The sequence below is a fragment of the Macaca fascicularis genome, chromosome 5 (assembly GCF_037993035.2).
Source record: "Macaca fascicularis isolate 582-1 chromosome 5, T2T-MFA8v1.1".
NCBI classification, from domain to species: domain Eukaryota; kingdom Metazoa; phylum Chordata; class Mammalia; order Primates; family Cercopithecidae; genus Macaca; species Macaca fascicularis.
Window position 1 is genome coordinate 127,207,210 of NC_088379.1, and position 26,915 is coordinate 127,234,124.

General features: G+C 38.7%; 1 protein-coding gene across 16 annotated transcripts in view; it reads left to right on the forward strand.

Moving 5' to 3' along the window:
• Positions 1-22,068: 22,068 nt before the first annotated feature.
• Positions 22,069-26,915, forward strand: part of BLTP1 (bridge-like lipid transfer protein family member 1) — a 211,191-nt gene continuing 206,344 nt past the window's right edge. For 15 of the 16 annotated variants that reach the window (XM_015450796.3, XM_045392845.2, XM_045392844.2 and 12 more), the window contains exons 1-2: positions 22,069-22,270; positions 23,713-23,799. The gene's annotated coding sequence lies outside the window, so the exon portion shown is untranslated. Of the gene's footprint in view, positions 22,271-22,465; positions 22,542-23,712; positions 23,800-26,915 lie in introns of those variants that run through there. The other variant, XM_045392841.2, reaches the window with a different exon arrangement.

Sequence of the window (26,915 nt, forward strand, 5' to 3'; positions counted from 1 at the left end):
TCTTCCTGTTTTTCTCTTTCCATTTTAACATTCTTTGCACTTCCTCACCTTTAACTTCTCCATCACTTCGTTTTCAGTGAGAGACAAGACAGCTTTGTGAGACACATTTTTCCAAAGCGTTTACTATGGTAGGCTTTGCAATCATTCTAGATGTTTGAAATGCTAGTGAAGGTATCAGTATAAGAGTAATAAAACCCTATGTTGTCTTCAAGGATAAGCCACAATTGGGCAGTAATAGATTTTGAAAACAAGGTTTCCTCCAGTTGTTCTCAGGATCCAAAAAAATATCATGATTGTTGTCTCACATTTATGTATATTAATTAATGTTTTAGCAAAACACTTTGTTGCTGTCTAGAGATGTCTGACTTTTTAAAAATGTATTTTTATTCCATTCAGAAAAAACATACAAAATGCTACTCAGAATGGCACAAAATATAAAAGTTATGAATTGTTTATTTCTGGAATTTTCCATTTAATATTTTCAGACTGGTTGACCACAAGTAACTGAAATTGCAGAAGCCAAAACCGTGCATAAGAAAGGACTACTATTTTCTCTTACCATATCAATTATTATTTTAAAATGTTTTAGTGGTTACCCTAACGTTTCCATTAGAGGTCTTAAAAACATCATGAAAAATGAGTATTTTTAAAAAACCTTGCATGGATTTAAAAAATTGTTTGCATTGAGATAAGCTTGTTAAAACATTTCTAAACAGGATCTATCTTGAGGCACAAAGATGGGTAAAACATCAGTTTGAAAAGAGCCCCCATCAAAACAATACAAATTTGTTAAAATTGAAGCAAAAAAAACCATCAAATTTAAGCTTGGGTGGAAAAATGGTGAAATCATTGATGCTTTACAAAAAGTTTATGGGGATAATGCTCCAAAGCAATCAACAGTTTACAGATGGATAACTCATTTTAAGAAGGGATGAGACAATGTTGAAGAGAAGCCCATAGCAGCAGGGCAACCACATCAATTTGCAAGGGAAAAATTCATCTTGTTTGTGGCCTAATTGAAGAGGACTAATGATTAACACTACCCAATAACAGTGGTTCAGTTTACACAATTCTGACTAAAAAGTTAAAGTTGAGCAAACCGTATACTCAACTGGTGCCAAAACCATTGATCCCAGATGAACTGCAGACAAGAGCAGAGCTTTGGATGGAAATTTTAAACAAGTGCTGTTGAAGCCCTGAAGCATTTCTTCAATGAATCATAACAGAAAATGAGACGTGGCTTACCAGTACAATTTTGAAGACAAAGCAGTGGCTATGTGGAGGAGGAGTGGTCAAAGCAAAGCAAAAGTAGGCCAGTCAAGAGCAAAGATTATGGTAACAGTTTTTTGAGGATGCTCAAGGCATTTTGCTTGTTGACTTTCTGGAAGGCCAAAAAGTAATAATATATGCTTATTATAAGAAAGTTTTGAGAACATTAGCCAAAACTTTAGCAGAAAAATGCCCAGGAAAACTTCACCAGAGAATTCTCTACCACAACAATGCTTCTTATTATTCCCATAGTCAAACAAGGGCAATTTTGTGAGTGTTTTGATGGGAAATCGTTAGGCATTCACTTTGCCATCTTAATTTGGCTCCTTCTGACTTCTTTTTGTTTCCTGATCTCAAAAAAACCTTTAAAGAGCACCCATTTTTCTTTATTATTAAAGTTTTTACATTATTAAATGTAAAAAGACTGCATTGACTTGGTTAAATTCCCAGGACCCTCAGTTCTTTAGGGATGGACTAAATGGCTGGTATATTGCTTACAAAAGTGTCAAACTTGACAGAGCTTACGTTAAGAAATAAAGCTTTTATTTTTATTTTTATCTATTAATTTCATTTTTCCATGAACTTTGTCTCCTCATATAATTTAAACTATTCTAAATCTACCTTTAAATAATGCTATACCACTTCACACATAGTACAGATACCTTATTACAATATTTTTAATTATTCTGTCTCATCCTTTATGACAATGTTAACCTAAAAGGAAAAAACTGAGGTAAAATTAATATAAATAGGGAGTTTATTTGGACCAAATTTTAGGACTGCAACCTGGGAGCATAGATTCAAGTTGCCCTGAATATACGCTCCAGTTAGTGGTAATTACAAGTGGTTTCTAAAGAAAAAGAAGAGGCAATTCTGAGCTACTTACCAAGAATTTTACATTAAAATAACATAAGCGATTGATTGATTGATTGATCGGCTATATGTTGCTCTTTTGTATTACAAATTCCAGAAATTTCCAGAAGCTAATGGGAAAAGCAGCTCATCAAGAACAAAATGACTATAAACAATTGCCTTCAGGCATAGGTGTGTGAGGTTAGGTAACTGAAGTCCCATTAGTCTCTCTGGGCCTGATAAAGTTTGCACACCTAGCATAACTAAGACTGCTCTGAGCTATTTTTCTTTTCTCAACATTACTGACATTCTTTTCGTTTATCTTATGCTGTAATCACCCAGTACAACTATTACCATCGTTGCTTTAAACAAAGTTATTCTTTAGATCAATTAAGAATAAGAAAAACACCATGACAAACACAAGCTTAATTCCCCCAAAAGAAAAATATAATTTATTTTACCTTATTTTTTCTCTAATGCTCTTTGTTTCTTTAGGTAAATCCAAGTTTCTGACTGATACAGTTTTGCTTTTTAAATAATTTCTTTTACTATTTCTTTTAGGGTATGTCTGCTGGTAATGAATTCTCACGTTTTGTTTGAGAAAAAATATATATATTTACTTCTGAACTTTAATTTCTTTTGGATATAGAATTCTACATTTATGAGATTTTTCTTTTAATGATTTAAGTATTTCATTCCACTCTTTTCTTGTTTGCATGATTTCTGATGGGAAGCCTATTGTTATTCTTATCCTGTTACCTCTAAAAGCAACGTGGGTTTTTTCCTCGGGCATTTTTCAAGATTTTCTCCTTGTCTTTGATTTTCTGTAACTTGAGTATCACAAACCTAAATGTAGTTTTTTCGGTATTTTTCCTGCTTGGTGTTCTCTGAACTTACTGGACCTGTGGTTTGGTGTCTGTTATTGATTTTGAAAGATTCTCAGCCATTATAAATGCTGAGAGCTACCAGTCTTCTTTTAACTGTTCTCCACTAAGATAACATCCTTAAGCATGGATGTTAGTCCCTTCAGGCAGACCTGCAAAGTTCTTTGTCTTTATGGTCCGCCTTACCCGCTGGGCAGAACTCCTGCAGCACTGCACTAAAGCTCTAGGCTTCCTCCCCTCTCTACTTCTAGTGACCACCCACTGCAGGGGAGACGGAACAGGTCTGGTGTTCTCAGCTTGTTCTTACTAGTGCAGAATCTTCTGCCTACTAGCCAGTCAGGGTGGAGGTAAATTGGAGCCCTAGTATCTTCAGCCTGCCATACCGGGGGTAGGGTTTTCGTCCTTGAGAGGAGGCTGTTTGGGAAGAGAGACCTTGTCTGTTATTCCTGCCTGAAATAGAGCTTCCATAACACAGGGCTTCGTGGGGGTAGGAGAAACATCAGCTACCTGCCCATCACTGATCACCATAGCCTTAAACTAGGAGCAGGGGAAGTGTGAGGTAGATGGGGTAGTAGGAAAGGGGAGAGGAATCCCATTCTTTTTGGTACAGATACCTGAAGTAGAGCTTCCATCATGTGGAGCTGATGGGGTCCATAATGGAGTAGTCTGTGCTTAAATGTCCCAGCCTTTCACTTTTCTTATCCAATATTTAGTAAATTCTCTTGAATAAAAGTTTTTTCTTTTACTGTATGTCCTTAGCACAATTCCAGAGATGGGAATTATTAATTTTTTATCACTTTCATTAGTTAAATTGTTGTTTTGCTGGGGAGAGGTCCTACTGAGCTCCTTAATTCATCACTCTAAAAGTCCTTCCCCAAACATTTTTAACAGGTGCAGGACTTTGGTATGGTGAATTGAAAAGTGGAAGAAACACAGTAAATAATTAGTCTTCACCATCTGCCAGGAGCCAGAGAAAAATGCTTTCCCATTTCTTCCCCAGATAGGTCTGGAGACACATTTCTTATAATGTGCAGTCAGGGAACCAGTCATACATAGAGGCAGCCAACTTCTGCAAGTGCTCTGCTTCTTTCCTGGCTTTTCTTCTCCTTGATTTCCTGGTCAAGCACTTGCCCTTAAGCATATGCCTTAGGTTCTGTTTTCTGGGGAACTCAAAATAAACCATATGCCGTGCCTTTAATTATACTCCTTGCTTTATAAATAACTTATAATTTTGACTATCATATTGGATTATAAGTAGTGAAAACGAGCATGAAATTTATTATTGGGTTTATAGCTTATTGTGAAAATGAAAAATATTATATTTGATTTTAATATTGATTGTCTTACTGTTAGTATGCTTTCTTACAGTTTGTTTTTCAGTGATATTATTCATCAGAATGCATATTAGCACTTTCATTTGAATCGAAAATTAGCATTAAGCCTTTCTTTTAACAGAAAGTAAATCTGTTTTGGCTAACTGATAACTACAAAGCCTGACTTTGCTAATTAGTTTTAATGTAGACATTTTCCATAAATAAGCTTATTCTGCAGCTCTACAGTTTGTCAAAAACATTTAAAACTTTTCTTGTTGGGGGTGGGGACAGGGTCTCATTAATTAATGTCACCTAGACTGGAGTGCAGTCTGCTGCAACCTCTGTCTCCTGGGCTCGAGCAATCCTCCTGCCTTAGTCTCCCAAGTAGCTGGGACTACAGGTGCACAGCCACTATCCCCGGATAATATTTTGTAGTTTTTTGTAGAGACGGGGTTTCACCATGTTGACCAGGCTAACATTTTAATCAAACATATAATATGAAAAAAAAATGCTGAAATTAGCAATACAGTTGTTTCTTGAACAATACAGGTTTGTGGGCGTTTTCTGTTTGGGCTTTTTTTGTGCTATTAATTTTATTTATTTCTGCAATCATTGTACCCAGTCAACAATGCCAAGCAATTGCATTTTTTTAAAAAACCTCAGAACGGTTTCAACATTCTTGTCTTTCTCATCAGTCTCAATATGCTTCCTATTTTGATACGTATGCAATGAGTGCACATTTCTTTTTAAACAAAATTCCAATGAGTCCAGCAAACAAATACATTACTATTTTAAAAATACATTGGTTAGTCTGGGCACAGTGGCTCATGCCGGTAATCCCAGCAGTTTGGGAGGCCAAGGCGGGCGGCTCACGAGGTCAGGAGATGGAGACCATCCTGGCTAACACGGTGAAACCCCGTCTCTACTAAAAATACAAAAAAAAAAAAACCAACCAAACAAAAAAAACCCCAAAAAACTAGCCGGGCGTGGTGGCGGGCGCCTGTAGTCCCAGCTACTCGGGAGGGTGAGGCAGGAGAATGGCGTGAACCCGGGAGGCGGAGCTTGCAGTGAGCCGAGATCACACCACTGCACTCCAGCCTGGGCAACAAAGCGATACTCCGTCTCAAAAAAAAAAAAAACAAAAAAAACTTTGGTTGGGAAAGTAATAATACAATGATCATGAGTTGCTGGCTTATGAAACGTTTACTTTCTCAGAAATATGGACCACTCACCTGTACTTCCCCCCCACACTTTAACTAGTTCTCAAAGACTGCTTGTTATGAAATTTGATATGAAATAAGCTGAGAGCTTTTAATCCAGTTTTGCAAGTTTAGAAAATCTAGTATAAAGAAGACCTGGTAGCTTGAATGACACAAGTTTGAATGGTGTGGGTTCACTTATGTGAGAATTTTCTTCTGCCTCTTCCATTCTCTTGTCTTCAAGTCCAGTAGGCTGGGGAGGAGGAGGAAGAAGAGCAAGACAAACTCCTCTTCTTCCACCCCTTCCTCACCCTACTGGACTTGAAGACAATGAGGATAAAGACCTTTATAATGATCCACTTCCACTTAATGAATAGTAAATATATTTTTTCTCCCTTATGATTTTCTTAATAACATTTTCTTTCCCCTAGATTACTTTATTGTAAAAATATAGTATATAATACATATAACATAAAAATATATGTTAATTGACTGTTTATGTTATCAGTAAGGCTTCTAGTCAACAGTTAGGCTATTAGTAGGTAAGTTTTGGGGGAGTCAAAAGTTATACATGGATTTTCGACTGTATGCAGTCAGCACCCCTAACCCCTGTGTTGTTCAAGGGCCAGCTGTATTTCAAGTTTCCCAACTCTTTTTAAGTACGATGGGTTAAACAAGGTACTTCTAAGTGAAAAAAATAATAAATATAATTACTAGGCTGGCACGGTGGCTCATACCTGCAATCCTAGCACTTTGGGAGGCTGAGGTGGGTAATTGCTTGATTTTAGGAGTTTGAGACCAGGCTGGGCAACATAGCAAAACCCCATTCTCTACAAAAATACAAAAAATGACTGGGCATGGTCTCATGCACCTGTAGATAGTCCTAGCTACTGAGGAAGCTGAGGCAGGAGAATCATCTGAGCCTGGGGTTTGAAGCTGCAGTGAGCTGTGATCATGTCACTGCACTCCAGTCTGGGTGACAGAGTGAGACCCTGTCTCAAAAAAAGAAAAAACAAAAGACAAACAAAAACAAAAATACCCCACAAACAAACAAAACTCCCCAAAATCAAAAGCTTAATTATTATCATTTGTGAAGTTTTAGTAAATTCATTTTCAATTAAATAACTAATAACTAGGCAATAATCATTTGCAACCAAAAATTCTGATTGATTTCTTTTCTTTCTTTTTTTTTTTGAGACAGTCTCACTTTGTTGCCCAGGCTGGAATGCAGTGGCACAATCTTGGCTCACTTCAGACTCTGTCTCCTGGGTTCAAGCGACTGTCCTGCCTCAGCCTCCTGAATAGCTGGGATTACAGGCATGCGCCACCAAACCTAACTTTTATATATATACATATATATATATACACACACACACACATATATATATATATATTTTTTTTTTTTTAGTAGAGACAGGCTAGAAACATTAGTTTGACCATGTTGGCCGGACTGGTCTTGAACTCCTGACCTCAAGCGATCCATGCACCTTGGCCTCCCAAAGTGCTGGGATTACAGGCATGAGCCATTGCGCCTGGCCTGGTTGTGACTGGTTTCTAATTCTTAGTGTTACAGGGGCCTAATCAAAAAATGTTTGATAATGAGACATAATATTTTTGGCATGTAACTCTGAAAGGGTTTAGAGAATTAAGTAATATAATATTAGGTCCTATGCCAGACCTTGAATCAGAATCTGTATTTTAAAAGGATCTCTAGGTGATCTGTATGCACATCAAAGTGTAAGGAGCACTGGTGTACATGATCTCAAATGAATAATTTAGACAATGCAGTGATAGTCAAGGTGTTTAGTTTTGCTTAGAAAAAGTCGCCATTTGCTAGATTTGAGGCTTAAAATTAAAAAGTGATATGTAGCTAGTACAAAGCCTCAAAAACACCCAAGTTCTTTGCCTACCTTCTCCTCAACCTTATCTACCTGTCCCAGTTCCTTCTGTGCTCTGGCCAAATAGATCTGTCAATTCCTTGTGCATGACAAGTTTTGCTTCCTCGGGGCTTCTACATGTGCTGTTCCTGGAATGCTACTTCCCTCCCTCTTCACACAACCAAATTATTCTAATATTTCTCTCTCTTTTAAAAAATATATATTTCAGCTTTTATTTTAGGTTTGGGGGTGCAAATGCAGGTTTTTTACGTGAGTATATTGCGTGATGCTGAGGTTTGGGGTATGAATGACCCTGTCACCCAGGTCGTAAGCATAATACCTAATAGTAGTTTTTCAGCCTTTGCCCCTTCTCTTTCCCTCTCCAGCCTCTAGTAATGCCCAGTGTCTATTGTAACCATCTTCGTTTCCATTGGTACTCAATGTTTAGCTCCTACCTACAAGTGAGAACATACAGCATTTAGTTTTCTGTTGCTGCATTAATTTGCTTAGGATAATGGCCTCCAGCTGTATCCATGTTGCTTTACAGGATATAATTTCATTCTTTATTGTGGCTGCATAGTATTCCATGGTGTATATGTGCCACATTTTCTTTATGTAATCCACCATTGAAGAGCTCCTGGGTAGATTCCATGTCATTGCTATTGTGAATAGTGCTGTGCTGAATATATGTGTGTGTATCTTCTTGGTGGAATGCTTTCTTTTCCTCTGGTATACATCCAGTAATGAGATTGTTGGGCAAATGGTAATTCTGTTTTAAATTCTTAGAAATCTCCAACTGCTTTCCATAGTGGATGAACTAATTTACATTCCCACCAACAGTGTAGTAGGGTCTCCTTTTCTCCACATCCTTGCCAGTATTCATTATTGCCTGGATTTTTAATAAAAGGCATTTTAACTGGAGTGGATATCTCATTGTAGTTTTGATTTGCATTTCTTTGATGATCAATGATGTTGAGCACCTTTTCATACACCTGCTTGCCATTTGATATGGTTTGGCTGTGTCCACCCCCAAATCTCATCTTCAAATGTAACTCCCCAAATTCCCACAGTTGTGGGAGGAAACTGGTGGGAAGTGATTGAATTATGGGGGCAGGTCTCTCCTGCATGGTTCTTGTGATAGTGAGTCTCACAAGATCTGATGGTTTTAAAAATGGAAGTTTCCCTGCACAGCTCTCTTTTGCCCACTGACATTCATGTAAGATGTGACTTGCTCCTCCTTGTCTTCCATCATGATTGTGAGGTCTTCTCAGCCAGGAGGAACTGTAAATTCATTAAGTCCTTTTTTCTGTATAAATTACCCAGTCTTGGGTATATCTTTATTAGCAGCATGAAAATGAACTAATACACCATTTGTATGTTTTCTTTTGAGAAATGTTTACTCAGATCTTTTCCCCAATTTTTAATTGGATTATTAGATGTTTTTTCCTATAGATTTGTTTGAGCTCCTTATATATTCTGGTTATTAATCCCTTGTCAGATGGGTAGTTTGCAAATATTTTCTCCCATTCTGTGGGTTGTTGCTTCACTTTGTTGATAGTTTCCTTTGCTGTGCAGGAGTTTTTTAATTTGATGTGGTTCCATTTGTCGATTTTTGCTTTGGTTGCCTAGGCTTGTGGGGTATTACTGAAGAAATCTTTGCCCAGACCAGTGTCCTGTAGAGTTTCCCTAATGTTTTCTTTTACTAGTTTCATAGTTTAAAGTTGTAGATTTAAGTCTTTAATCCATTTTGACTTGATTGTATATGGCGAGAGATAAGGGTCCAGTTTCATTGTTCTATATATGAATGTGAATATGAATATTTCCCAGCACCATTTATTGAAAAGACTGTTCTTTCTCCAGTGTATGTTCTTGGCACCTTTGTCAAAAATGAGCTCACTGTAGACTTATGGATTTGTTTCTAGGTTCTCAATTATGTTCCATTGGTCTATGTGTCTGTTTTTATGCCAGTACCATGCTGTTTTTGTTACTATAGCTCTGTAGTATGCTTAAAATCAGGTAGTGTGATTCTATCAGGTTTTTTTTTTTTTTTTTTCTTTCCAGAATGGCTTGGCTATTCTGGGTTTTTTCTGTTTTCATATAAATTTTAGGATTTTTTTTTATTTCTGTGAAGACTGTCATTGGTATTTTGATAGGGATTGCATTGAATCTGTAGATTGCATTGGGCAGTATAGACATTTTAACCGTATTGATTCTTCTCATCCATGAACATGGAGTATCTTTTCATTTTTAAATGTCTTCAATTACATGCAACAATGTTTTATAGTTTTCATTGCAGAGATCCTTCACTTCTTTGATTAAAGTTTATTCCTAGGTATCTTATTTTATTTGTAGCTATTGTAAATGGGACCATTTTCTTGATTGCTTTTTTCAGATTGTTCACTTTTGGCATATAGAAATGCTACTGATTTTTGTATGTTAATTTTGTATCCTATGTCTTTACAGAATTTATGAGTTCTAAAAGTTGTTTTTGTGGAGTCTTCAGTTTTTTCCAAATAAAATATTATATCATTTGCAAACAAGGATAATTTTACTTCTTCCTTTCCAATTTGGATGTACGTTGTTTCTTTCTTTTGTCTGACTGCTCTAGTTAGAATATCAAGTAATGTATGTTGTATAACAGTGGTGTAAGTGTGCATCCTTGTCTTGTTCCAGGTCTTAGATGAAAGGTTTTCAGTTTTTCACCATTCAGTATAATACTAGCTGTGGATTTGTTGTATATGGCTTTTATTATGTTGAGGTATGTTCCTTCTATACCTAGTTTTTGAGGGTTTTTATCATGAAGGGATATTGAACTTTATCAAATGCTTTTTTAGCATCACTTGAAATGATCACATCGTTTTTGTCTTTCACTGTGTTGGTATGATGTATCACATTGATTAGTTTGTGTATGTTGCAACATCCTTGAATTCCTGGGGTAAAAGCCACACGGTCAATGTGTTGCTAAATTTGATTTGCTAGCATTTTCTTGAGGATTTTCTTATGAATATTCATCAGGGCTATGGGCCTTTAGTTTTCTTTATTTGACATATCTTTGTTTGGTTTTGTTATCATGGTAGTAGTAGCCCAGTAGAATGAGTTTGGAAGTACTTTCTCCTCCTCCATTTTTCAGAATAGTTTGAGTAGGATTGGTATTAGTTTTGTTTTTGTTTTTGTTGTTGTTGTTGTTGTTGAGATGGAATCTTGCTTTGTCCTCCAGGCTAAAGTGCAGTGTTTCGATCTTGGCTCACTGCAACCTCCGCCTCCTGGGTTCAAGGAATTCTCTGCCTCAGCCTCCCAAGTAGCTGGGATTATAGGCACCTGCCACTACGCCCTGCTAATTTATTTTGTATTTTTAGTAAAGATGGGGTTTTATTATCTTGGCCAGGCTGGTCTTGAACTCCTGACCTTGTGATTCACCTGTCTTGGCCTCCCAAAGTTTTGAGATTACAGGCTTGAGCCACCACATCTGGCTGGTATTAGTTCTTTTTTTTAGTGTTTGGTAAAACTCAGTAGGGAAGCCATTGGCTCCTGGGCCTTTCTTTACTGGGAGACTATTATGGTTTAAATCTCATTACCTGTTATTGATCTGTTCAGGTTTTGGATTTTGTCATGGTCCAATTTTGGTAGGTTGTATTTGTCTAGGAATTTATCCATTTCTCCTAGTTTTCCAGTTTACTGGCATGTAGTTGTTCATAGTAGTGTCTAATGATCATTTAAATTTCTGTGGTATCATTGTAATATCTCCTTTTTCATCTCTGATTTTATTTATTTAAGTTTTAGCTCTTTTTTTCTTAGTCTGGCTAAAAGTTTGTGAATTTTGTTTATCTTTTCAAAAAAACAGCTTTTAATTTCACTGATTTTTATTTTTATTTTTTTATTTTTCAGACAGTGTCTTGCTCTGTTGCCCAGGCTGGAGTGCAGTGGCGGGATCTCGGCTCACTGCAACCTCCGTCTCCCGGGTTCAAGCTGTTCTCTGCCTCAACCTCCTGAGTAGCTGAGATTACAGGCACCTGCCACCGTGCCCGGCTAAATTATTTTTTTGTATTTTTAGTAGAGATGGGGTTTCACCATCTTGGCCAGGCTGGTCTTGAACCTCGTGATCCACCCACCTTGGCCCCCCCAAAATGCTGGGATTACAGGCGTGAGCCACTGCACCCGGCCTTCACTGATCTTTTTATTTTTTCTCATTTCAATTTTCTTTATCTCTGTTTGGATCTTTGTTATTTCTTTCCTTCTACTAATTTTGGGTTTAGTTTGCTCTTGTTTGTCTAGTTCTTTAAGATGAACTCTCAGGTTATTTATTTCAAGTTTTTCTGTTTTTTTTAATGTAGGCATTTATTACTATAAACTTTCCTCTTAGTATTGCTTTCTTCATATCCCAAAGGTTGTGTTATGTTGTGTTTTCCCTTTCATTTGTTTCAAAACGTTTTGAATTTCCTTCTTTATTTCTTTATTGACCCACTGGTCATTCAGGAGCATAGTGCTTAACTCCTATGTTTTTGTATAGTTTCCAATGTTTCTCTTGTTATTGATTTCTAGTTTTATTCCATTGTGGTCAAAGAAGATACTTGACATGATTTCAATTTTTAAAATGTTTTAAGACTTGTTTAGTGGCCTAACATGTGAGCTATCCTTGAGAAGGATCCATGTGCTGAGAAGAATATGTATTCTGTAGCCATCGGCTGAAATGTTCTATAAATACCTGTTAGATTCATTTAGTTGAGAGCGCACATTATGTCTGATGTTTCTTTGTTGATTTTCTGTCTGGAAGACCTGTCCAGTGCTGAAAATGGGCTGTTGAAGTCTCCAGCTATTATTGCACTGGGGTCTTTCTCTTTAGCTTTGAAAGTATTTGCTTTATATATCTAGGTGCTCCAGTGTTGGGTGCATATGTATTTAGTTGTTATGTTCTCTTGCTGAATTGACTCCTTTGTCATTTATAATGACCTTATCTCTGACACAAAATCTATTTTATCTGACATAAGTATAGATCATTTCAGTTGTTTTTTTGGTTTCCATTTGCATGAAATATCTCTTTGCATCCCTTTATTTTCAGTCTATGTGTGCCTTTATTAATGAAGTGTGTTTCTCGCAGGAAATAGATCATTGGATGTTGTTTTTTAAAAATCCATCCAGCCACCCTATGTCTTTTGGCTGGAGAGTTTAGTTAATTTACATTCAGTATTATTATTGATAAGTCAGGACTCACTCCTGCCATTTTAAACAATTGGTTTCCTGGTGGTTTTGTCGTCTTCCTTCCTGTCTTATTTTTTGTGAAGGTGATTTTTTCTTGTTGTATGTTTTAATTTCTTCCTTTTTATTTTTTACGTATCTATTGTAGGTTTTTTGATTCGAGGTTACAATGAGGCTTGAAAATGACATCTTATAACCCATTATTTGAAACTGATGGCAAGTTAGCCCTGATTGCAAAAACAGACTAACAAAGAAGCAAAGAAAAAACTAATACTAATTCTACAATTTTAGTTCATCCCTCCTGCTTTTTAACTTTTTGTTGTTACTATTTATATCTTATTATACTATCTATGTCTCGAAAAGTGTTTAAAGTTACTATTTTTACTAAGTTCTTTTAGCCTTTCTTTTAGTATACAAGTAGTTTACACATCACTATTACAGTGTAATAATATGTTTATCTGTGTACTTACTATTACCAGTGAGTTTTGTACCTTAAGATGATTTCTTATTGCTTGTTAATGTCCATTTCTTTCAGACTGAAGAACTCTGTTTAGCATTTCTTGTAGGACAGGTCTGGTGTTCATTAATCCCCTCAGTTTTCGCTTGTCTGGGAAAGTCTTTATTTCTCCTTCATGTTTGAAAGATATTTTTGCTGGATACGCTATTCCAGGATAAAATATTTTTTTTCCTTTAGTACTTTAAATACATCATGCCACTCTCTTCTTGCCTGTATGGTTCCACTGAGATGTCTGCTGCCAGATGTATTGGAGCTTCTTTTATGTAATTGTTGCCTTTTCTCCTTCTGCTTTTAGGGTTCTTTCTTTATGCTTGACCTTTAGAAGTTTGATTATTAAATGCCTCGAGATAGTCTTAGTTGGGTTAAGTCTGCTTAGTGTTTTATAACCTTCTTTAATTTGAATATTGGTATCTTTCTCTAGGTTTGGTAAGTTTTCTGTTATAATGCCTTTGAATAAACTTTCTACCTCCTCCTTGAGGCCGATAACTCTTGTATTTGCCCGTTTGAGGCAATTTTCTAATATCTTAAAGTCATGCTTCATTCTTTATTTATTTATTTTTTTGTCTTCTCTGACTGTGTTTTTACAAATAGCCTGTTTCATGCCCACTAATTCTTTCTTCTGCTTGATTAATTTGGCTATTAAGAGATGCTGAGGCATTCTTCACTATGTCAGTTGAATTTTTCAGTTCCAGAATTTCTGCTTGATTCTTTTTCATTATTTCAATCTTTTTGTTAAATTTATCTGATAGGAGTCTGAATTCCTTCTCTGTGTTATCTTGAATTTCTTTGAGTTTCCTCGAAATAGCTATTTTGAATTCTCTGTCTGAAAGTTCACATATCTCTTTTTCTCCTGGATTGGTGCTCTATCTAATTTGGTGAAGTCATGTTTTCCAGGATGGTCTTGAGGCTTGTGCATGTTAATTGCTGTCTGGGCATTGAAGACTTAGGTATTTACTGTAGTTTTTGCAGTCTGGGCTTGTTTGTTTACATCCTTCTTGGGAAGCATTCCAGGTATTTTAAAGGACTTGGGTGTTGTCATCTAAGTTTTTGGTCACTACAGCTGTATGTGTACCAGGGGCCACACCAAGCCCACTATTGCTATGACTCTTGCAGACTCATAGAGGTACCACCTTAGATAAGATCTCAGAAGATTCTCTGGATTACCAGACAGAAACTCTTGTTCTCCTCCGTCACTTCTCCCACTTACCACCAAAAATGGAGTCTCTCTGTGCGTGTTGAGATACTTGGGATTAGGAGACAGGTGATACAGGTACTCCGGTGACCACTATACTAGAACAGTGCAGGGTCAGACCTGAAGCCCACATAGCACTGGGTGTTACTCAAGGCCAACGGCAAACACTGCCTGGCTACTGCCAATGTTCACTCAAGCTTCAAAAGCTCTTCAGTCAGCAGTTAGCCAATGTAGCCATGCTTGTGTTCTTCCCTTCAGGGCAGCAAGCTCCCCTCTGGTCCAGGGAAAGTTCCGAAATGTCATCTTGAGCCAGGCTCTAGAGTCAGGAACCTTAGGAAGCTACTTGGTGCTCTATTCTACTGCAGATGAGCTGGCACTCAAGACACAAGACAAAGCCCTTCCCACTTTTTTCTCCCTTTCCTTATCCAGAAGAAGACTCTTCTCATGGCTACCACTACCCCAGGCCCATGACAAGTACTACCTGGCTACCTCTGATATTGACTAAAGACCCAAGAACTCTTCAGTCAGTTTATGGTGAATGCTGCCATGGGTCTCTCCTTTCAGGGCAGCAGGCTCCCTTCCGGTCCAGGGCAGGTCCAGAAGTGCTGCTCAGGAGCCAAAGCCTGGAACTGGGGACTACAGGAGGCTGCCTGGTGCTCTACCCCACTGTGGCCAACCTGGTACCTGAACTACAAAACAAAGTTCCCTTTATTCTTCCCCCTCCTTTCCTCAAGGAGGTGTCTCTCCCCATGTCCACCACAGCTGGGAATGTACTGGGTCACACTAAAGCCAGCATGTCTCTGAGTCTCACCCAAGACCCTCAGTGAGTACTATCTTATTATTACTGATGTTTATTCAAGACCGAAGAACTCTTTAGCCAGCAGGTGATGAATCCTGCCAGGACTGGGTCCTTCCTTCAAGACAGCAGGTTTCCTTCTGGCTCAGGGTGTATCTATTATGCCACCAGGGGCCTACAGCCTAGAATGGGGACTTCAAGACTGCCTGTGCCATATTCTACTGTGGCTGAACTGGTATCCAAGTTGCAAGACAAAGTCCTCTTTACTTTCTCCTGTCCTCTCCTCAAGTGGAAGGAAAGAAAATCTCCTGGAGCTGCAAGCTGCACTGCCTGGGATTGGGGAAGGTTGACACAAACACTCTCTTGGCCTCCTCAGTTGTTGTCTCAGTAGGATGCATGTCCAAGTCCACTGGCTCAGAGTGTAGCACAGCACCAGGACTTGCCCAGTAATTGCTGTCCCTCTGGCCTAGACTGCCTATTAAGTTTATTTAGGACTCCAGAGCACTTTAGCCAGTGGTGGAGAGGCTTGCTGGAACTCAGATTCTGGCCGCTGGGATGGACAATTCAACTCTGGCTAGGGCTGGTCTAAATGCTCAGCTGGACATCAGCTGATTTCTGCCCTGTGTTGCTTTCCACTGTGATAGGGTAGCACTGAATTCCAAAGTGAAGTCCCACAATCACTGTGCTCTCTTTTCCCAAGTATACAGATCCTCTTTCCAGGAGATGGGGGAGGGGTAGTTTCATCAATTCAAGACTGTCTTTTCTACCGTCTTCAGTGTTCTTTCCTTAATACGATGTTAAAATCAGATACTGTGATCACTCACCTGATGTTTGTTTTTTATGAAGGTGCTTTCTTGTGTGAACAGTTCTGGTGTTCCTGAGTGGGGAACGATCACTGGAGGATTTTATTCAGCCTTCTTACCACACTCCTCTTCCACTCAATGTGTACTAACAGTAGCAGTTGTTATAATGATTATTTCACTCAGCAAATACGAATATGCAGTGTTAGTCAAAAATGTAATGTCCTTTAAATATAACAGATGTTGAATTATTGCACCATATTTTAAGTTGAGAGGTATAGGCAGTAACTGCAAGCACTAGATAATGGCAACTTTACTTTTTTTTTTTTTTTTTTTTTTTGAGACAGAGTCTCACTCTGTTGCCCATGCTGAAGTGCAGTGGTGCGATCTCAGCTTACTACAAGCTCTGCCTCCCAGGTTCACGGCATTCTCCTGCCTCAGCCTCCCGAGTACCTGGGACTACAGATGCCTGCCACCATGCCCGGCTAATTTTTTTTTTGTATTTTTTTTTGGTAGAGATGGGGTTTCACCATGTTGGCCAGGATGGTCTTGATCTCCTGACCTCGTGATCTGCCTGCCTTTTCCTCCCAAAGTGCTGGGATTACAGGTATGAGCCACCACGCCCGACTGATAACTTTACTTTTAAAGTATGGTTCATTTAATGGAAATTCAAATAAAGTATGTGGTAGTTCACATTCAAATGCAAGGTGGGAACTTTATTGGTTTTTAAACATTCTTTAACAAGTTTATTTTAATATAATGTTAAATTATTTGAAGCTAATTGTTTCTTCCTTTCTTTATTTAATAACCATTTATTGAATGTTTACCTTATGCAAGACTCATTGCCAGGCCTAAATACAAAGATCTGTAAGACATAATTCCTTCCTCAGATAATTTACAGTCTAGTATGAAAAAAAGGTATTTTGAAACAGAAAAATTGGAAATCATTGTGATACACACTTTATTGATAACATAATGGTAGTGCATAGTTGGCACTAGCTGTGATTCTGGAGGTAGAGTGCATGACTAAGGCCTACAGTGAGCAATCTTATCTCAGTTCTCACTACCACTGCAATTGGATTGAGAATAAGCATGAGACTCAAAAGCAGTCAATGAATCAGAAGTCAGTGTGACGAGATCCTTGATCTTTCTTGCTGGATCAAAAAAACAGAAAACAAAAAACAAAAAAAACCCCAAAACACCCAGGAAGAGTATAAGACTGGAGTTCTGCCAGCATCTTGCTGCCACCGAAGCATGAGATTGAAGCCAGCATAGCAACCGGCTTTGCTGACAGTCCTTCTTTCAAGAGGAGATTACGACACATAGTGAGATAGGAAGGATGTGACTGCACAGAGAAAGGACGATGTGAAGACACAAGAAGAAGATGGATATCTGCAAACCAAGGAGACAGGCCTCAGGAGAAACTGAACCTCCTGACACCTTGTTCTCGGACTTTCAGCTCCCAGAACTATGAGAAAATAAATTTCTGTTGTTTAAGCCATCTGATCTGTGGTGTTTTGTTATGACAACCCTAGTAAGCTAAAAGAAGTGTCAATTCATATTAGGTGTAGAGAAAGAAAGTATACATTGAAGGGAGAGCCAAAGAAAAAGATAGTTAATGTCATCAAACTATGTCATTTTACTTTAGAATCAGTAATATATGCACACATTACAAAATGTCATATATTTTAATAAATAGCTACTATTTTTATTTACTGCATGTTTGAAACACATTTTCTTTTACTCTAGTATAGAACATTTTCATGGTGAAAATATCAATGTAAATAGAAAGCAGCTGAATCATGGCTAAGTTGGTGGCTACTTTTGTATTTTGAAAGCAATCTATTTTATCTCTAAATAATCCTTTTATTGTGTCTGAAATTATGCAGTTAGAAATTTATTACATTTGATCTCTTTAACTTGAAGATTTTTATCTTCATTGATTCACTTTTAGGGCTTTATATAAAAGTGAAATTTAGGCTGGGCATGGTGGCTAACGCCTGTAATCTCAGCACTTTGGGAGGCTGAGACAGGCGGATCACCTCAGGTCAGGAGTTCAAGACCAGCCTGGCCAACATGGTGAAACCCCATCTCTACTAAAAATACAAAAAAAAATTAGCTGGGTGTGGTGGCAGTCACCTGCAATCCAAGCTACTAGGGGGGCTGAGGCAGGAGAATTGCTTGAACCCGGGAGACGGAAGTTGCAGTGAGCCGAGATCGTGCCATTGCACTCCAGCCTCGGGGACAAGAGCGAGACTTCGTCTTAAAAAAAAAAAAAAAAAAAAGTGAAATTTATAGGGGCAGAAAGAGGTATGTATGGAGGATAACTTCAGGGAGGCCATGAGAGCCTTATTTAATTTGACTCAGAAGCTGACCTTTGTGTGTAAACCTCTGAAAGGAAAATAAGAGGACCAAGGGAGAAAAGAGAGAGCTCAAATAGATAAACTTCACCTTTTCACCTTGGGCCCACCTTAAAAATATAGTGTTCTATGGGGAAAGGATTCCCCATTCAATAAATGGTGCTGGGAGAATTATGCAGAAGATTGAAACTGGTCCCTTTCCTTATGCCATATACAAAAATTAACTCAAGATGGACTAAAGACTTAAATGTAAAACCCGAAACTATACAAATCCTGGAAGACAACCAAAGCAATACCATTCAGGAAACAGGTACAGGCAAAGATTTCATGAAGAAGATGCCAAAAGCAATTGCAATGAAAGCAAAAGTTGACAATTGGGAGCTAATTAAACTAACGAGCTTGTGCAGAGCAAATGAAACTATCAACAGAGTAAATAGACAACCTACAGAATGGGAGAAAATTTTTGTAAACTATGCATCTGACAAATGTCTAATATCCAGCCTTTATAAAGAACTTAAATTTATAAGAAAAGAGCAACCCCATTAGAAAGTGGGCAAAGGACATGAACAGACACTTCTCAAAAGAAGAAATACATGCAACCAACAATGATATGAGAAAGCTCAACGTCACTGATCACTAGAGAAATGCAAATCAAAACCACAAATGCAAATCAAAATCACATCACTCAAAATGGCTATTACTAAAAAGTAAAAAAAAAAAAAATAACAGGTGCTGGTGAGGTTGCAGAGAAAAAGGAACATTTATACATTGTTGGTGGGAGTGTAAATTAGTCCAACTATTGTGGAAGACAGTGTGGCAATTCCTCAAAGACCTAGAGACAGAAATACCATTTGACCGAGCAATCCCATTACTGGGTATATAACCAAAGGAATATAAATCATTCTATTATAAAGACACATGCATATGTATCTTCATTTACAGCATTATTCACAATAGCAAAGACATGGAATCTACCTAAACACCTATTAATGATAGACTGGATAAAGAAAACGTGGTACATATATACGACGTAATACTATACAGCCATAAAAAGAATTAGATCATGTCCTTTGCAGGGACATGGATAGAGCTGGAGGCCATTATCCTTAGCAAACTAACGCAGGAACAGAAAATCAAACACCGCATGTTCTCACTTATAAGTGGGAACTAAATGAAGAGAACACATGGACAAACAGAAGGGAAAAACACACACTGGCGGCTATGGGAGGGTGAAGGTGGATGAGGGAGAGGATCAAGAAAACTAACTAATAGGTACTAGGCTTAATACCTGGGTGATAAAATGATCTATACAACAAACCCCCATGACACCACAAGTTTACCTACGTAACAAGCCTGTACATACACCCTTGAACTTGAATAGAAGTTTAAAAAATAGAGCTTTTCAGTGGCCAAAATTTCCTATGTTGTTTTCCTTTTTAAAAAATCACTAGACCACACAAACAAACCTGTACAAAATTGTTTATAGTAGCTTTATTTGTAATAGCCTCAAACTGAAAACAACAAAATATTCCCCAATGGGTGAATGATTAGACTGTGGAACATCCATATATTGGAATACTACTCAGCAATCAAAAGATCACACTTATTGATATAGATGACAATTTGGATAGAGTTCAAGGGAATTATGTAGAGTGAAAAAACCCTGTCCCTAAAGGTTACACACTGTACCCTTTCATTTATATAACATCCTCAAAATGATAAAATTACAAAGATGGAAGACAGATTAGTGGTTGCCAAGAGTTAGAGTTGTTATATGGGGAGGGAGGCAGGTACATCTATAAAGGGGTAGTAAGAGGGAGATCTTTGTGGTGAGGTCTGTATTGTTTATAGTGATAGTTACATGGAATTACACACGATAAAATGAAACAGAGCTATATACAGACAATGTACCAATGTCAGATTCCTGGTTTTCTTACTGTACTATAATTACCACAAGATGTTACCATGGGGGAAATTGGGTGAAGGGTACATGAGACCACTCTGTATTATCTTTGCAACTTCCTGTGAATCTATAATTATTTCAAATAGAAAGTAAGATATAAAAAATCATTTGAGGGCTTTCATCATTAGAGAAATTCTTACTGGATTCAATGGAGGCAGTTTCTTTGGGATCCTTACTTTAATGACATGCTAGAGAAAAATGAAAAGTAGGTGAGAGACTGGAGAAGGCAGTAAGCCTTGCCGTGCAAATTTAGTGAGCCATATGAAATGTCAGAGAGCATATTGATTTTCACAAGACTAAAGGCCTTTAGAATAGAGGCTTGTAAAATAAATAATTCATTTATACAATGTCACCTAATGCATAGCTGTAGTTACAGGGTGACTCTTGATCATAGGGATGGAAAGGAAGTAGAGGCAGAAACTTTCAGATTCCCACAGTCCCCTCACATGGTTACAGAAAGGCCATAGTGAACTTCCTTCTCTCCTCTCCCCTCAGCTACAGTGCAACTTAGTTTCAGTTTAGTTTTTGATCTGGGGAACTTGAACCATCTCTAGGTAATTTCTAGTCCAGAGAACTTGTACTTGCACAATGTCCTTCTTGGGCAAAGTCCGAAGTTTGGCTGTAGCAAATTTGAATCCTTGTGGGGGTTCCCTTATTAGAGAACAAAGATTAAGAATGACTAGAAATCTTCCAGATGTTGAAAAAGACAATTGAAATTAATTTCTTCGTAGAGGGGCAGAAATAAACTCTAAAGAGTTAATTTACATAAGGCCAGTGTCCAGGTAGCAGGAGGAAGTAACTAACACAGTGCACGCTTTTCTTCTTTTGGTTTTCATCCAGTCCTTCCATAAACCACTTCTGTCTGGGCCTCTATTTCCTTATATGCAATAACAGCTAATTGTGGTATCTCCTGTGTTTTCTGGCATTATCTTAAATTTGGTTTCATATCTGTTCCTTTTGAAGTGAGAGTGGAACTGCCACGTGGAAATACTAAGGTTGTAGTAAGTACCTCAGCAACGGAAGGAAGTCAGAACTAGAGATTTAGACATTTAGAACTTGAGTGGCAGTATACAGTAATACTTTGGAGCCACATTTCTTGGGTCCAAACCCTGGTTCTCTAGCAAGTTATTTAACCTGCGTCTTAGTTTTTCATTTTGTGAAATGGAGATAAATGGGGATGAGAATAGTCTTACAGGATTTTGGGAGGATTAGTCAATAAGCCCTGCTGAACACTGTTTACTATTGCTAGTATACTAGTGTTTTCCACTTTTCTCTCCCTGATAGTTTGTACATAACAGGTGCGCAGATAAATATCGGCGACATGCCTCTAATTCCAAGAAATCGTTTGCCTTGGTTGACCCGCTAAATAATATTAAGAGCCTTTCTCTTTAAGAGAGCAGCAAATTACTTTTCATTAATATCATCAACATAATATTAGTCTTAGTTGAGAGATTCAGCGTGGCAGCATTTCACACAATCGAGCTTCCTTATTGATCATGTCATAAAAGCATTTCTATTTCGTAAGGACTCAGTTCACGTCATACACCCATCTGATGCTCCTTTTTCGTTAGTCTCCTTCTCCTAAGTGGGCTTATCTGTCTCCTGGTATCAGGAAGGCACTAACTTTTCCTTTGGATTGTTAGGGTAGCAAAGTGACTTTCAAATTCAGCGTTCTGGCTCCGTCTGCAGCCTGGGGAGGAGAAAATGGGGCGGGACGCCTTCGGATTCCTGGGCAGGGCTTGAGTGGCGTACCTCGAGGCGCCGGCGACGCTGGCGTGTGACGTTACTGTCTGACGCAGGCGCAGTGCCGCCCGGCCTCGGTTGGGTCCCCTCCCCTCCTCCTCCGCCCCCTTGGGTGTCGGTGGCTGCGGCCAGGGTCTGGACCGGGGCGGCGGGCCCGGGCGGCGGGGCTAGAGGGTGTGGGCACCGGCAGAGCTTCGTAGGCTGCATCCGGCTCGTTGCTGCTGCCGCCGCCGCCCCTGCTGCCGCCCAAGGCCCTCGGCGTTCCGGGCAGAGAGGCCAGAGGGATTTGGGGCTGCAGTGGCACACGCCCAGGTGAGGGGATGGGCCGGGCCAGGCGGGGTTGAGGTCGTCAGCCCGTTTTTCCAGTGTCTCTGGAACTCGATCAACCTGGTTGGAGTCCGAGAGCTTTGGCTTCGTCGTGGCTGCCTGCTGCGGCGGCCACTCTGTCATATTCCTTTGCCATCATTACCTGCAGGGCTGGCACCTATAGACCGGGGGTTGGAGGTCAGTGAGAAAGTCTGGAAGGGCCATGACAGTCGGATGGCTGGGGACTTTGATTCAGGAGCGGTTCCTGCGGGTGATGGTAAGGTGCTCCACTTGCTGGTGTGTGGACTCGGCGGGAAGGACCAGGACCGTGCACCCGCAGGCTCGGACTTCAGCCTTGCCAGCTGCACTGGGTTGTGGTAGACCCCATGCTGCTTAATATAGGGTCGGTTGACCGAGGGTGGGGAAACCTTGGAACAACCCCCGCTTTCTTCTCCAGGATTGATGTGTTTTGTATTCTGAATTGGTGCTTGATGCACTGCACTCTGGAAGAGTACGTTTCAGCAGAATTTCCTATTGGTCAAAGGAAGGTGAAGAGAAGTTGATTTTCCTTCCGGAGAGTATTTGTTGTTGTCATTTTTTTACCTTCCTCTTGGCCTTAGTGTTGACGTTTGTTAAAGGTAAAAGTTCATGTAAATTTCCTCTTTAAGGAAATCATGGACTTTATAACAGTCTAAGCGCCTGTAAGTTTCAACCAGTTTAGTGGTTGCTGCTTTCACCCTGTGCATAGCAATGAACTTGTTTTATTCCAAGTTAAATATACAATGTATAAAAATAGATGAATACCCAGAATACTTTGTTTTGTAACTCTTGAGTGGTACATATAATTATGTGCATATATTATCACATTTAATCATAACAATCCTATAATGTAAAGTCTACTATTCCCATTTTCTAGATGAAAGAACAGAATAGACCTACAAAGTAACATGTTCAAAGTCAGAGCTGTGTCTGAAACCAGGTAATCTGACTCGTTTGCAGTCCCTTAGTCAGTATGCCATACCAACTCCCAAGCACCCTGTGATTTTGCAGGATTTTCATTTGATAAAAAGTATGCCAGGAAGGACATTATGGCACTGTTTCTGCCAGCAAGGACCCAACAGTTTGAGAGAAACTTTTTCAATGTCACATTTTGAGTATGTTTTAAACATAGGATTTGATCTCTAGGACCTTGGATTACCAAACTCATGCTCTTAAGTACAGTGGTTTTGGGACCTTTGGAAGGCTTTAATTTGGAAGTTGTAGTCTTATTTTATACTTAGGCGTATTTCTTGTTTGGAAACTTTAAACAAGGAAACGTAATATTGGACTAAAAGAGTTTCCTCCTGTTTGTGCATGATTAAGTAACCAAATCATATAATCCGAAATAGTTATGCTGCCCATAAAGCCAGAATACCTTGTATAATTGGTTAAAATGCCATTCTTTCCAGGTTTAAGATGAAACGCTGCAGAAAGGCCTTCTGAAGAAAAGGAGAAGGAAAAACAGAACGTTGCAAACTCTGGAAATAAAAACGTGGGTAAGTATTTTTGGCTAAGTTTTAAAAAGGTCAAATTTTCAGTTAAAGCTCAGAGAAAAATCTTCTGACTTTCTTTTTTTTTTTTTCTTTTTGAGACGGAGTCTCGCTCTCTCTTTCGCCCAGGCTGGAGTGCAGTGGCGCCATCTCGGCTCACTGCAAGCTCCGCCTGCCGGGTTCACGCCATTCTTCTGCCTCAGCCTCCCAAGTAGCTAGGTCTTCTGACTTTCTTTTTCAGTTGTGGTTTAATCTGCCTATATTGCTGGGGAATGGGGGTGGGGTGGTGGTGATATGTAATGTAATCTGTTAATCATTTTACTTGACTTTTGAGCTATTGATACCTGATTGACAATTAACTCATGTGCTTAACCTGTGCATTGGCAGGAGAAAGCAAGGAAATCCTTTGCTTAACAGGTGTCAAAATTCTGTTCTCTCTTTTGCCTGCTCTTTAATCTGCCTATGTTTGTAAAGTGTTTTTAATAAGAAATTGAGAAAATGAAGAAAAGTAGTTGACTTTTGGTTTGTTTTTCATAGAATATTGTGTATGGCTGAACTCAAGTTTTTTTTTTATGAGTTCTACAGAGAATAATAGAAGACATGATCAAAGATGATTAAGAAGCATTGTAATTCATTTCATAACTAGCTATTGAGTATCATATGTCAGACATCCAGGCTTCCGGTAATAGAGTAATGGTCTTCATGGCCCTGGAGAGCACTACAGTAGTGCATTTTCTCTTAGAAGGTAACATTTTTGTGAACTGATATATTTTCTTTATTTGATAAGCAAGTATGTTTTTGGTTTATGTAGAAGACTAGGAGGTGAGCATTACTCATATAGTAAGTGTATTTATAATAAAAAATTTCGTATTATTTTAGTTGGTAAAGCAGGATTCTGTATGAGTGCTGCCTTAATGTACAGTGGGAAACTAGGGGTTTTTTTTTGTTTTTTTGTTTTTTGTTTTTTTTTTTGAGACACAATTTCACTCTGCCTCCCAGGCTGGAGTGCAGTGGTGCAATCTCTTCTCACTGCAACCTGTGCCTCCTGGGTTCAAGTAATTCTCATGCCTCAAGCTCCTGAGTAGCTGGGATTACAGGCATATGCCACAACGCCTGGCCAATTTTTGTATTTTTAGTAGAGACCGGGTTACACCATGTTGGCCAGGCTTGTCTCGAATTCTGATCTCAAGTGATCCACCCGCCTCGGCTTCCCTAAGTGGTGGGATTACAGGTGTAAGCCACTGTGCCTGGTGAAACTAGGATTTTTGTAGACTTTATTTTAGCATACTGTATTTCATGTTAAAGATAGTGACAGAATTTTAAATTTTTATGGGAACTTAGCAAAATTAATATTTTAATTTGAGAAAAATTTGAGCAGCTTATATAGAAGATACATGGTCAGATAGGGAACTGTTTAGGTGATGAATTGGAGGGAGGTGAGCTTTGAAAACTGGTGACCAGTTAGAGGCTATTATAATTATCCAGGTGGGAAATGAGAACTACAGTGCAAATTGGAATTAAGAAATGGAGATGGATTTAATAGATGTAAAGGAGGTAGATGGATAGGATTTAGTGGGCTTGAGGGAAAATGAAGTCAGGGTAATTTCTAGCCACCATCATCTTTATGCATATATTAATGTTTAATAAATACTTTTGGGATGCTTAGAATGAATTCTCTGGTTTGGGAAGCTGAGTAGATTCTGGGGCCCTTTACTGAGGTAGGACGTATAGGAAGAGCAGTAGATTGGGGAACATGATTGGAGATGAGTTCAGTTTGATCCATTAAATCTGAGGCATCTGTGACTTCTAAGAAATGTCATTAGGCAGTTGTATATATGGATCTGAGTTAAGCAGAATACCCAGCTTGAGATGTAAATTTTGGAGTCAAAATTTAAAGTTAGTTAAAAGCAATGGCAATGGATGAAATCACTCATGGGAAAATGTAGAGTGAAAATAGAAGAGAAATGAGGATGGAGAACAACAGCATTTAAGGGTGAGGCTGAAGAAAAATACGCCTCAAAGGAGTGGGCAGGGAAGTAAGATTGGGCAAGAGAGTCACAAAAGTCAGTGGAAGAACCAAGTTTAGAGAAAAGGAATGAATATTAGACATCTATAGACATCAAATAAGGTGAGGACAACTAAAGTATCCATTGGACATATCACTTAAGAAATTGTTGATGACCCGAGCAAGAGCAGTTTTACAAGTAAAGCTAATTCACACTGGGTAAGGGATATGGATGTTGAAATAGCTAATGTCATTTACTATTTCAGAAAGTTTAGTTGTAAATGGAGTAGAGGAGATAGCTAAAGCTATGAGTTTGAGAGAAGGTTTGTTTTTTAAGATATAAGGGATATAAGCACATGTTTATTTGCTGAAGATAAAGAGTCATCAGAAAGAAAATTGGAAGATAGAGGAATGAGGCAAAATAATTGGTGAAGCAGAGTCCCTGAACGAACTGGAAAGGATGTAATACAAGGGTTCAGGTCAAGGGTACTTTAGATAGACTTCTTACTGAGACAGGAAGGAAGGGAAGGAAGGAGGTGATGATGATTATGTATACAGATAAATTTGTAGGAGGCAGGGTAAAGGGTTACTCTACAAAGTTTATGCAGGAGACTCTGACTTATGGTAGAAAGAGGAAAGAGTTCACTCTTGTTATTGGTAGCCTTCTTGGTGTGGCATTGCTGACTCCTGATCTTTTAGTAGGGAGGAGGAGGAGGAGAGTGAAGTGGTTTAGCTTAAGATGACATATATGAATCATCAGGTTAGAGATACCTTGAAGATCTCTTGCAAAATTACCCTTCTCATACTTTGTATTAGTATCTATGGCTAAATAACAAATTGTCCCAGAACTTAGGGGTTTAAACTGATAAACATTTATTATCTCAATTTCTGTGGATCAAAAATTTGGGAATTAACTAAACTGGGTGCTTCTGGCTCAGGGTCTTTGAGGAGGATGCAGCAAAGATGTAGGCTGGGACTTTAGTTATCCAGGGTAGTGGTCCTCAACCTTTTTGGCACTAGGGACCAGTTTCATAGAAGACAACTTTTCCATGCACCCGATGGGTGGGGTTGATGGGGGGATGGTTTCAGGATGAAGCTGTTCCACCTCAGATCATCA